This window comes from Octopus sinensis, linkage group LG9 (assembly GCF_006345805.1).
Source record: "Octopus sinensis linkage group LG9, ASM634580v1, whole genome shotgun sequence".
Taxonomy (NCBI): Eukaryota; Metazoa; Mollusca; class Cephalopoda; order Octopoda; family Octopodidae; genus Octopus; species Octopus sinensis.
In genome coordinates, this window is record NC_043005.1 from 58,581 (window position 1) to 71,604 (window position 13,024).

The following is a 13,024-nucleotide window of genomic DNA, read 5'->3' on the forward strand; positions in this document are numbered from 1 at the left end:
AAAACACAATAGAAATAGGTTTCAAAGAGAAAAGAAACTACACGCGGTATGAATAAGGGAAAAGAAAAAAGAGAAAATGCATGTTGGATATTAAAAATAAAGACCTTTTTATGGGTGCAGTAATCAATATATTGGGCAAACAGGAATGTCTCTCCGACGAAGAACAACTCTTCACAAAGAACAAATCCGTTATCCACAATACAGACAGATACAGGCCAGTGAACACAGAAAAATGTGCTAGGAACCTTAAACCAAACTTCCTAATTTTCCCTTTCTATCAATGTTCACAGTACACCTAAGTACAGCAAAGAATGAATAAAGAGGCGACGTTCATTAATAAATATCATCCAGAACTCAATATGAACACATAACATAATACAGGACACTACTAACCTTACCAACAATACCACTAATTTCCATGCATCCTATACACCAATCATATTACAATATATATATCTACCCTAATTGCACCACTTCCAGAACTGCTTTCTTCCTTTGCATATAATCTTTTTACTCAGGGACTAGTAGACCCGACACCGTTTGGAAGTCAGTGCTCATTCAAAGCCAGTGAATATCTTTTGACGATACCGGTATGATTTTGAATCTCTTTAACAATTCAAAATAATGACTTTTATACCTCTTAATTCTACCTCAGTTCATCTAATTGTGTATATATATATATATCGTTACTGTTCATAAAAAAGCCATTATTTTTATATGCAATGTGCAGTTTCTCTTTTTTATTCTTACCCCCCCCCATATATATATATATATATATATATATATATTATATATATATATATATATATATATATACGCTGCCGTTGTTCTCTTTTAGAGAGACTTAGTAATTTTAATATTTCTATTATTGAAAACAAGTGGATGTACTCCACCGAAGCTAGGTAAATAAAACCTTTGAACAGAGATTGTCAGAAGCGACACCTACTGGCTGGCTACGCTGCATTGAAAAGGGGCAATACCCCGAAACGCGTCTGTAGCTGCCGGTCAAGTAGTGTGGAGCGACTGACCTCCCTTGTTCGAAGGTTATATGGATACAGTTTGTGTATCAAATAGCTAACTTAAGGCGATGGCCTCATGGAGCTAATAAGCGGACAGCTTTATTCTTATTTTTATAAGAATGCCATATTAGTATGGCGATAACTATTATTTTCCGGGAACGGGGCCGTTGTTCTCTTTTAGAGAGACTTAATAATTTTAATATTTCTATTATATATATATATATATATATATATATTATATATGTATGTATGTATGTATGAATATATGTATATATGTATGTGTGTATGTGTGTGTGTATGTATGTATGTATGTATGTATGAATATATGTATGAATGTATGTATGTATGTATGTGTGTATGTATGTATGAATGTATGTATGTATGTGTGTATAAGTTTGAATATGTGTGTTCCTCCTAAAATTCATGAGGTATTTTCAAAAATAAAACTATTCTAAGCACATACCTTCGGTTGCGGAAGAAGGCTGCGGCTGTATATCAAGTTTAAGTCATCTAGCTTCTCCAATGTCCATATTGTCAATCTAGCATACAACTCTTTAATGTCGGTTTCCGCTACGTCCAATCCGATTTATCTGAAATGAAATGTTACGTTTTATTTAAGGGTTGAAAAGGTCAAGTTTGCATGAGAGCAAAGAGACGCGACTGATTCGGACAGTACGTATATTCGATACATGTTTTCTATATTTTCTATGGATACCTACTCATACATACAATATAAGCACAAAAATAGATGTATATTTATCGCGCTCCTCCCACTCTCTCTATTTCTTCTTCATCATCATCATCATCTCTCTTCTTCTTCTTCTTCTTCTTCCCCCCTCTCTCTCTCACACACACACACTTAAACGGAGCATTAGTAGATTCAACATTTTATTCATCATTTTCAGTTGATTGGGACTTCAAATTTTGCCTTAACAGACTGTTCAGCTAGTTAGATTCACGCTGATATACTCAATTCAACATTATGCGTGATTCCATTATTTCACTTATATATATATATATATATATATATATTATATATATAATATATATATATATATATATAGTCAATTCGAGGATGTCAGGTCTTCATTAAGAATTAAGGAATCCAAAAACCTTTCAACCTCATTATATCATACAAATAAATTATTAATATATCCATAAGTCTCCATTTATATATATATATATATATGCATATACCTACATTATTACATACACACGCACACTCACACACACACACACGTATATATATGTATGTATAAATAAATATATACATATTATAAGAATTTTTTGCGTAATGAGATAAAAAACCAAGGCTGTGTAGATATTAGAACATTTATAGATAGAAGGCCTTACAGCTGTTTCCAGGATATTTAATAATTATATCCCTTCATTGGAGACAGTGTGAGAGGATGGTTGGGTCTCAAGGACACCATTACCTCTTATAACCTCGATATATATATATATAATATATGGTGAAAAAGAACACACCAGGATGAATATCCCCTTCAATCTAGCAAAAAGGATATGCACTATAGTCTCTAACGCAAACACCAGAGACACACGACTACAAGAACTAAAGATACCCTAATCACCAGGAACTATCCACCTTCACTTATTGACAAATGCATTCAACGTGCCCTTCACTTAACATCAAGGAACTGAGACATCCCAAATCAAAGAAAAACTTACAACCAAAAGCCTTACCATACATCTCCACACACAACCCTCTCAATAACGAAGCCTTCGACACCATCCTCCACACATACCCCTCCTAAAAAAAGACCACAGAATGAACACAATCCTCCAAACACACACGATCATAAAAAGCAAAAGACAGCCTAGATCCATGAAAAGTCTCCTTACACAAGCCCGAATTCACTCTTCACACAGAAGCCGACAGTAAAAAAATGTGGAAGACCCAATTGCGGGATATGCGACTATCTAATCGAGGGTTCTGAGTTCTCCTTCAAACAGGGACAACGTTTTACAGTGAAAAGCAACTTCACATGTGCTTCGGAGAACTAATATACTCACTAACCTGCTCCGGGTGTCAAGAGCAGTACATAGGCCAAACAAAAAATGGTTTGCGTAAACGAATGGCCCTGCACAGATCCCAGATAAAAATTCCCCAAAACAGAAAATAGCTTTTAGCCAACACATAGATACTTGCGCCAACAAAAAACACCAAACTTCAGAATTTTCCCCCTCTACCAATTTAGGGACGATACAACTTCGAGACAACGAATAAGTAAAGAAAATCTCTTTATTACAAAATACAAGCCACTTCTTAACGGGTCTACGACAAACAATTAATATACCTCAATTTAGAATAAAAGAAAAAAATATATACACACACAAATACTACACTCAATAGAATCCATTACTAATCAGCCCCTTCATAGCTATATTTACATTCATATTCTCCCTCTCTGTTTTTTCTTCTTCTTCTTCTTCTCTCTTCTTCTTCATCATCATCGTTATCATCATCATCGGCATCATCATCATCGCCACCATCATCACCACCATCTTCTCCTTCTCCTCCTTCTTCTTCTTCTTCTTCTTCATCATCATCGTTATCATCATCATCGTCGTCATAATCATCACCACCATCACCATCATCGTCATCTTCTCCTTCTCCTTCTCCTTCTCCTTCTTCTTCTTCTTCTTCTTCTTCTCTCCACCCCTACCCCTTAAGTTTGTCACTAATGTTTTTTAGTATAACACCTACGCTAATTCTATAAAGAAGCCTATCAATATAAATATTCTCCTGAATTGAACGAGACTGACTGCCAGCGCCACTGACCATTCAAAATACGACCATCAGGGCACTCCCAGATTCTCCCACCCCTCTTTCCTCACCAGCCTTCTCTCTACTACCCTACCAAGAGCTCACAACTACCTCGAACACACAAGTGCAAACAAGGGAGTCAGAGAAAGCAGAATGCCACTTAAATCTGAACACTACTATAGAAATATTCTTTTAAAAAAACTTTTCTTCTAATTTTTCTAAATTTAATTATTTAATCGTTACAGTTGAAAAGGTCTCAAAATGACCGAAACCGGTACTGAAATGTTCACTATAAAATTATTTTAGCATTTTCTATTTTTTACTTTGTTTTTCATATATATATATATATATATATATATATAGTTTGTGTTGTGTGTATGTGTGTTCCTTTAAGTTCTGTCTAAATTTTGAATAAAGGAAACAAGTGATCAAATGTTATATTTAATTGAAAGTTAATCATCAATGTACTTTCCCTGATTATCAATGACTTCTTCCATCTATTTACAAGCTTTTTAATCCCATCAATGTAAAACTCTTTTGTTTCAAAGGGAAGAACTCTGAAATGTCAGTTTCGACCTCCTCCTGGCTTGCGAAAGTTACGTCCCCCAAATTATTCTGTAAAATACGAAACAAATGGTAGTCTGAAAGAGCAAGGTCGGGAGAATAAGGTGGACGAGGAATTTTTTCCAACCAAGCTCTTCGATCTTCTGTGATGTGATCTTTGCAGCGTGGGGTCGTGCATTGTCCTGATGAAATATCACTCCTTTTCGAATCACTAAAGCGGGTCTTTTTTTCCTTCAAGCTTGGTTCAAACGCTCTAATGCTGACACTTGCTTTGAACATTGATTGTTGAATTAGGTGGTAACAATTCAAAGTGAATTACTCCTTTGCAATCCGAGAGAAGAACTATTTTCCATGAAGTTCCCTTCTCAGTTGTGGTTGAGTTTTTTCCCTTTTACCAGGTCACTGTTTACGACATTTACATTTTGATAGAAGATCCATTTTCGTCACCAGTCACAAGTCTATCCAAAAGGGGTGAAATGAGTTCACGAGAATGGAGAGAAGAGCAGATGTCAACTCGGGATTTGCGGTTGCTTTCGGACAATTCATGAGGCACCCATTTTCCAAGTTTAGAAAACCTTCCAATTTGTTGAAGATGACGATGAATAGTTGTATGGTTTGAACTAAGCTTTATTGCCAATTCTTCACTGATAATGCAGGATTTTCTTCAAGTAATGCCTCAAGGAGCTTATCATCAAACTCAACTGGACGTCCTGTTCAATCTTCATCTTCAAGGCTGAAATCGCCACTTCTGAGTTTTGCAAATCATCTTCATCAAGTTCTTTCATTCAAGCATTGTTCCCATAAACTGAGTGTATGTTTCGAGTCGCTTCGGCTGCAGAGTTTCTTTTTTTGTACTCATAAAGCATTAGGTGCCTCAAATGCTCTTTGAATACTTCCATGTTAGAAAGTATTTTAATCAAAGAACTTTTAATTCTATTATTCTGTAAAATAATATTTGATTAGTTTAAATGTACACAAATGCATAAAAGTAATTTTTAATTCCATTAGACATTCTAAAATACTATTAAATTTCTTTTAATTCCAAAAAGGTAAAATTGGACAGAACTTATGGGATGACCTGATATATGTATGTATATATATATATATATATATTATATATATATATATATATATATATTATATATATATATATATATATATATATATATATATATATATATAAATATATACATATATAAGAATTAAAAAAGGAAAATACGCACACTTACATTGTTATAGTATAATTTTTAATGTATTGACCGGTTTCGCAATCGCTATTCATGATATAATGTTTAATTTATATGAAAATATATTTTTTCTTAAGAAGAAATATGGTCCATGTTATTTGTAATGAAATTCACGAGTGAAAGATTTTACAAGTTGACAAGTAAAGGGAGGTAATTGGTTGTTATTATTGTTATTGTTGTGTGTAAGTGAGATAACTGTTTAAGTTTTGGGTAGGGAATAAATGTTACAGAAAGGAGACAGGTTTAAAAAAGGCCTTGTTTCTTAGGGGATTTATGTACAGTGATGTAGTGTGTAAAAATATAAAAATATAAAAGTTGGTTATGCGTGCTTATTAAGATGCATTTTGTATTTTTCAATGAAAACAGTTTCTTTATTTAAGCGTTCTATTTGAGAGATTGTGTCTTTGCACTGGTAGAAATGGAAGACTGTAAAATTTGGTTTGATGTTACCTGCACATTTTTCTATGTGTTCACCAAGAGGAATTTGTCTGTATTGCGGGAAACGGATTTTCTCCTTATGCAGAGTGATTCTCTTCCTCAAAGTTAAAGTTGTCCAATGTACTGATGACTGCAACCCGAGCAGGTTATTACATAAATTAGGTTCTCAGAGGCACAGGTGAAACTAGTTTTAATTGTGAACCTCTGTCCTCGTTTGAAAAGGAAATCCGAGCCTTCAAGCAGGTGGGGGCAGGTTCCACATTTCGGCGTCCACATTTTTTCAACCGTTGGTTTCGTGGTTGTTTTGTAAAGCTTCGCGTTTGTTAGTAGTCTCTTTAGCGATTTGTCTTGTTTTTTGCATTTGATGAGTTTGTGTGTTTTCAGGATGTCGTTCATTTTTGGATCTCTAGTTAGTAAAGGGAGAGTTTGCACAATAGTGTTGAATGCCTCACTGTTTCTGGGGTTGTGTGTTGATATAAAAATAAGGTTCCGGTTTGAGGTGTGGTGCTATGTTTTTTTGTTCTTAGTGTTTTTGTGTCTAATTGTTTGGCACGTTTAATTCCCTCGTCGATAAGAGAGGGTGGATATTGTCTTTCAATAAGTGTTGTTTTGAGGTCTTGAAGACGAAGGTCCCGAGTTGTTCTATCAGACACTATTGTGCAGATCATTTTTGCTAAGTTAAAAGGGATGTTTATCTTTATGTGTTTCGGGTGGCATGAGTTAAAATGAAGATATTGTTTGGAGCCAGTTGGTTTATAATAAATGTCAGTTATGATTTCATTGTTAACTTTTTTTATATTTTTATATTTCTTCTTAAGAAAAAATATATTTTCATATAAATTAAACATTATATCATGAATAGCGATTGCGAAACCGGTCGATACATTAAAAATTATACTATAACAATGTAAGTGTGCGTATTTTCTTTTTTTAATTTCTTATATACATAACAATCTACCACGTGGGGACAACCGAAATCCCTTTTTTCTGTTACTAATATATATATATATATATATATATATATATATATATATATATATATATATATGCATGCATATATGTGTAAACATAGATATAACATAAACATTCATTCTTACCGTGTATATCAAATCTTTTTCGTTGCGCGGCAATGTTTCCAACTGTCCAGGTAGAAACAGAAAATGGTTAAAATCAATTATATTATTTAACTTATGAGCATCCTTCCAATTGAAATTGTGTTATTTAATTATGTTTCCTTGCGTCTTTACATCAAATGTCACCACGATCCAGTTTAACTTTCCTAATTCCAGAGGAGGAGATCGATAATATAAAGAAGCAATCAATATCGGTACTGTTAAGGTCACCTGAAAATAATCTTTTCTACTCTAGGCACAAGGCCTGAAATATTGGGGGAGGGGACTAGTCGATTACATCGACCCCAGCGTTTCAGTAGTACTTAATTTATCGACCCCGAAAGGATGAAAAGCAAAGTCGACCTCAGAAGAACTTGAACTCAGGACGTAGTGACAGGCGAGATACCGTTACGCATTTCGTCCAGTGCGCTAACGATTCTGCCAGCTCGCCGCCTTCAACCAATAATGTGTGTATCCTTGTGGGCATTTGAAAAATCTTTATGAATTATTACACAAAGATAAAAGGTTAGAAATAGCAGCCAAAATTACCCTTAAATAACACAATCCAGTGCTGTGGAGCACGTCGTTCAATGGGACATCTGGACGGCTTCCGATTAGCTGAGGTTCTACATATCGTTTATAGTACTGTGTAGATTCGTACCCGTGGTAAAAAAAATAATTTGGACTCCATAGTTACTGGTCTCAACCGATCGAGTTATAAAATATGCAAACAGAGGAACACTTTCTGATTAACGAATGTTTCTTTCCGTTTGCAACGATGATATGATATCGTTCTACCTGCTGGAAATAGCAGTTAAATACCACGCTACCACTGCTTAAAAATCATTTTATTCTGTAATACCAGGTATACGATCATACATGAAAGGTAAGACAAGGCTAGAATATTTATGATCACATATCTGCCAGATTGACTTGGATTTAAGTTTATTTCGAGAGGGGAAAACCAAAGAAAGTCTCTATGCAGCGGCATGACCTGCTAGAAATAGCTGCCCCATACCTCTCAAATCACAGGGTATCCCCTTTAAAAGTGGGACACATTGGAAAGTGTAATTATAGACACTGATGTGAAAATACGACAGGAGAGGTGGTCACAACTGGAACACCGTGATTATGCACTTAGCAACCAGTGATATTGATGCTTTATATCGCTTCTACTTACTATTTTATATAGCTTTCTGTAAAGTGTTATACGCAGGTGTTTCATTTAGCTTTATATTTTATACACTGCTCTTTCTGCTATTGACATGTCATATACAGGAAGAGCTTATATACAGCCTTACTTTTTGCTTATTGCTTTATCTTTTATTTACAATGCTATACTTTATATAAAGAGTCATCAGTGGCATGCCCAGAGTGTTCAAGTTAAATTTGACGATTTTTTTATGTGTCCTGTTTTCAAGAATAGCTTGATCTATTGATGAACACTCAACGGCGTTGGAGAGTATAATGATTACAGTTGTAACTGAAAAACAGTGAGGTGACTGGAAGTCATCTGAATATTGGGAAAGAGTTATTTGTATCATGAGGATTCTCATCAGGTATCGAAATGCCGACTTCATCACTGCTGCTCAACTTACTAAGAACACTGTAAAGGATGTAAGACCTGAGAACGGAGACTACGAAGCTGTGCTCAGCAGGAAGGGACACACCAAGCGTTCTGATTGCGTCCGTACGCTGGAATATATCCAACAACTGCAGAACAAGGTGATGGCAGATCCAAGCAAAAGAATCTGAGCCTTGGCGAAAGAGATGCGCGTTAGAGTGAAGTTGGCTCTGAATGAGGACCTTTGTACTACTACTTACCACTAGTACAGGAGGCACAAGGGACACATTCTGGTCAAGGACAGCCACTTGACAAAAGAAAATAGGCTTTTGAACAAGATGAGGCACCGTGTCGAGCCGAGGATGAGCTGGTTATTCTCAGAAGAATAGAACTTCTGCCGGAACCAGTTGCATAACACCTAGAATAACAAGTGGCTTGCCGGCAATCCCCGTGGTGTCCTATTTATCATGAACACCAAGTTTCCCAACCTGCAATGGCCTTTGTGTGTGTCTCTAGTCAGGTTGACGTCATACAGCCCCATATCTTTGAACAGGGCCTTAGGCTCGAATCAGACGACTATGCGAAGCTGCAGGAAACTATGGTCAAATCCTGCTGGAAGGCCATAAGTTAAAGAACAGGATTTATCTCCTTGCCATACTCCAGGAAAGAGTTAGAAGTGATTGTCAGAGAATTTCTACAACTTTATCAGCCCCAATTTCTAGCCTTCTCAGTCCCCCAATTTTGTGTGCAGTTTAAGGGCAGTTTAACTGCTATGTTTAGCACATTTAAAGATCACCTGATATACTTCATGTTTCTACGTTACTCTGACGTATTGATGCTTTTCTATATCCCCCCCCACCATAAACACACTTAATGGTCCCTTGCTGGAATTTAAGCAAAAAATTCGGACTGTCCATATTTTAAATTCTGAGTAAAAAAAACATTCAAAAAATTCAGAAAATTTTTTATTTATATTATTTACAATTGACGGATATTTGTCCTCATCTTATTTGTTGTTAACACAACGTTTCAGGTCACTGCCTGGAATCGAACTCGGAATCTTGGGGTTAGTAGCCCGCGCTCTTAAACACTACACCATATGCACGTGGGCAAAAAAAAAATTGCTTAAAAATTCGGAAAATTAAAAAAAAAGAATTACCAAAATCATATGAATTCCTTTGTGTAGAACTCAAATTTGCAAAATATTTTTGACAATTTAAAAAAATAAAAGGTTATAGGGTGCTTAACGCAAAATTCCGCTGAAGATTTTGCCAGTAACACAGTGAGGAACGCACGTGCCAGGTTGCAGAGCCGTCTTGAGACCGTGATGGAAGCTGTGGGTGGCTATTTTGAATAAACTGCCATCTTTATATTTTTATTTTTATATGAGATGTTATTTTCTTTTCTTTTTAAGCAGACTGTCAAATTTAACCTGAACATCCTTTATGTGATAACTCCATAGCAATTAGATTATAAAAATCCTTGAGAAATGTATTTTGTCGTTGACCACTGGGTCAGTCCTGGACAAGAAAAACTATGGTTTTTTAAAATTAGATATTTGAACAATAGGAATGACGTATGTTGAGGGGAAATTTGGCTACTATTTCTAGCAGATTGAAGGGTTACATAATGTAGTTTCTTGGTTGCTCTAAGTCTACGATGTAGGTTTGATTCATGGCCAGAGAAATTTAACTGTAATGGGAAATTCAATTGCTAATAACAACTACCAAAGTAGGAAGTCTAAAATTATTTCATATACAACGTTATTATAAAATATTCTCTTGAATTTTGTTTACAAAACACATAGCCGATCCCATTCGCACTAATCGGTAGTATGGTTACCAGGCAAGCGATAAATTCATGGCTGGACTCAGCCATATAATTCTTACCATTTTGGGCTTAATTATAAATAGAAAACAAAACAATTAAAAATCATCTTTTTATTACAATACCAGATATATACTCACCTTAAGAGGGAAGCCCTCTACGTATTTTAACTTATAGAGGTCACGATTCTTCTGCATTTCATTTATTCGTTCGGCTTTACATGGATCTTTCTCTCGCGTTAATGGAGGAAGATTGATGGGATGACGTGATCCTGGCCTGAACCAGCTAAAAATACCAATATTTGGTGCAGCTCCCTGGTGGGAGCTTGTCATCAGATCATCCATTTCTGTTTTTAGAAAATAGAGAATGAAAGACTTGTGTCATATTACAGCAATAACCCAAACAGTTTTAGTTTTCTCAATATATGCTCTCTCTCTCTCTCTCTCTCTCTCTTCTCTCTCTCTCTCTCTCTATCTATCTATCTAGCTATACACACACACACATACACACACACACACACACACACACACACATATTTAAGTCACAATATATGGCTTCAAGTAATCCGGGAATATTCATAAAAAAGCTACTTAATGTATCATTCTACGAAACAGAATACAAAGGAAAATGATAAGGAGTGTATAACAATATAAATGACGGGAGTAAATATAATGATAAAGTTTATTTAACTATAAGAAAATTCAAATATCACAACACATTGTTTTGTAATTTAAGGCATGTTAACATAATTTATTTTGTTATATTTAATAATAAATTACTTATCTTCAAAAATCGTTTAAACAATGCAGAAATTAAGCTACATCCTTAGATGAAAGAAAACTCTTTCTTAAATACTAAATACTTTAGAATCTAACAAAGATTTTTCTTTTCACCTGAGAATTTAGTTAAAATTTCTGCTTTGTTTTAAACGATTTTTTGTATTAATGCAGACATGTAAGTCACTCATATCGCTTGACCGTCGTGTCTTGTCCCAGACATTGGTCTGATTACGCTGGAGCTTATACTCCTCCGCTTCTTATGGAGGGGATGCGTCCCGGTGGTCAGGCGGTCTATCTGCTGTCAACACCCGTTGCGTGGTGGACTGAGCATGGTGGTTGATGATGTGCAGTTATGCACTGAGGCTACGAGAACTCCAGTGCTTCCTTGACGGTGAACAGGTGTGATTGCCATTCGCCAGACACGTATTTCCGCAGCTAGTTTCTTTAGCGGAGATGCAGTCCTTGGTAAAACAGAGACCGAGGGGGAGCATTTGGAAAGTGGAATGTCTTCAAGTGCTTCCCTCAGCTAATAGGGAACTGCTTAGGTGGAACATCCACTTTAGTATTTTATAGAGGATTAGTGGAGGAAAAGTGCGACAATGTTATTGGGTGGCCTTGGGCATCGAGGGAGATCTGCTAGTCGCTCTTTTCCGGAGAACTTTCGGGCCGTGACCAATGGATAATTTCCAAAAATCTCTGACCTGGAAGTGCTACTGGGTAGCTTTGCCTGTTCGGGATAAACTTTACAGGCACGGAAGTGTCGTCAGCCGAGCATGTCCGAGATGCATGCAAGACGACGAGAAAGTCCTGTATGCACTCGTCCAGTGCCCGAGCATTGCTGTCCTCTGGGTTTATGTCGGACACCTGCTGTCGCGTGTGGGACGGATCCGGCTGTCAACTGAATCCATTGCGAAGATCACCCTGCCGCCTTCCCTTAGCCGGGAAGGAAAGGCTGTTTTTATATGTCTGGTGGCCATGGCGAAAGAGGTTGTATGGTGGACGAGATTGAAGGGACTGAAGACAAACACTTTTCTCTTTGGCCAATCCCTGTTGAACTTTTTCAAGTTTGAAAAGGAAAATAAAGGTCGAGAGGGAAGTGTTGTCTTCTAACCAGTTTGCTGAAAGGTGGATGAAAGTGGCGAGAATGGTGCGAGTGAACGAGCCTGCCCTGAGCATTCGCCTGTAGTTGGAAAAAAGGAAAGGAAAATAGGCACCTACCCCAAAAGTCAGGGTACCCATGGTTTTTTTACGGGCTTTTTCCATGAGCATCCCTCGAACGTCTCCTCCCTACTGAGGATTACACAGCGTTGATTTCTCTCTCATTGAAAAAAATTTGTTAGACTTGCTTACACGCAAAATCCTTACACATATCTCTCACACATATACACGAGTTTTTGTTTTGTCCTGAGCTGTCCATAATGTTTTTCTAATGTAAACCTTTGTGGTAAATAAAGAAATCATCATCGTTATTATCATTATCATTATTATTATTATTATTATTATTATTATTAAAAACAGTTTGCTTCAACCCCATGTGATGTAACGTTTTGTAGCAGAAGTTCGTCTCTTTCATTAGATTACCAAATGGAGAAACACAGGAACTTGTATCCAGGTATGGGTGGCGTTTCTGGTATTCCTTGAAGAAAATTGTCCGTTTAAAGTGATGGGATCCTTTTTCCTTTTTTA

General features: G+C 36.2%; 1 protein-coding gene and 1 long non-coding RNA gene across 2 annotated transcripts in view; both read right to left on the reverse strand.

Moving 5' to 3' along the window:
- The window catches only part of LOC115215551 (polyunsaturated fatty acid lipoxygenase ALOX15B-like), a 234,486-nt gene that overhangs the window by 55,657 nt on the left and 165,805 nt on the right, over positions 1–13,024 (reverse strand). The gene's annotated exons all lie outside the window — the stretch shown is intronic.
- LOC115215939 overlaps positions 7,146–13,024 on the reverse strand; it is a 37,216-nt gene continuing 31,337 nt past the window's right edge. Inside the window, exons 3-4 of the long non-coding RNA XR_003882023.2 lie at positions 10,700–10,905; positions 7,146–7,195 (exon numbers count right to left, since the gene is read on the reverse strand). This is a non-coding gene — a long non-coding RNA (uncharacterized LOC115215939). The remainder of the gene's footprint in view (positions 7,196–10,699; positions 10,906–13,024) is intronic.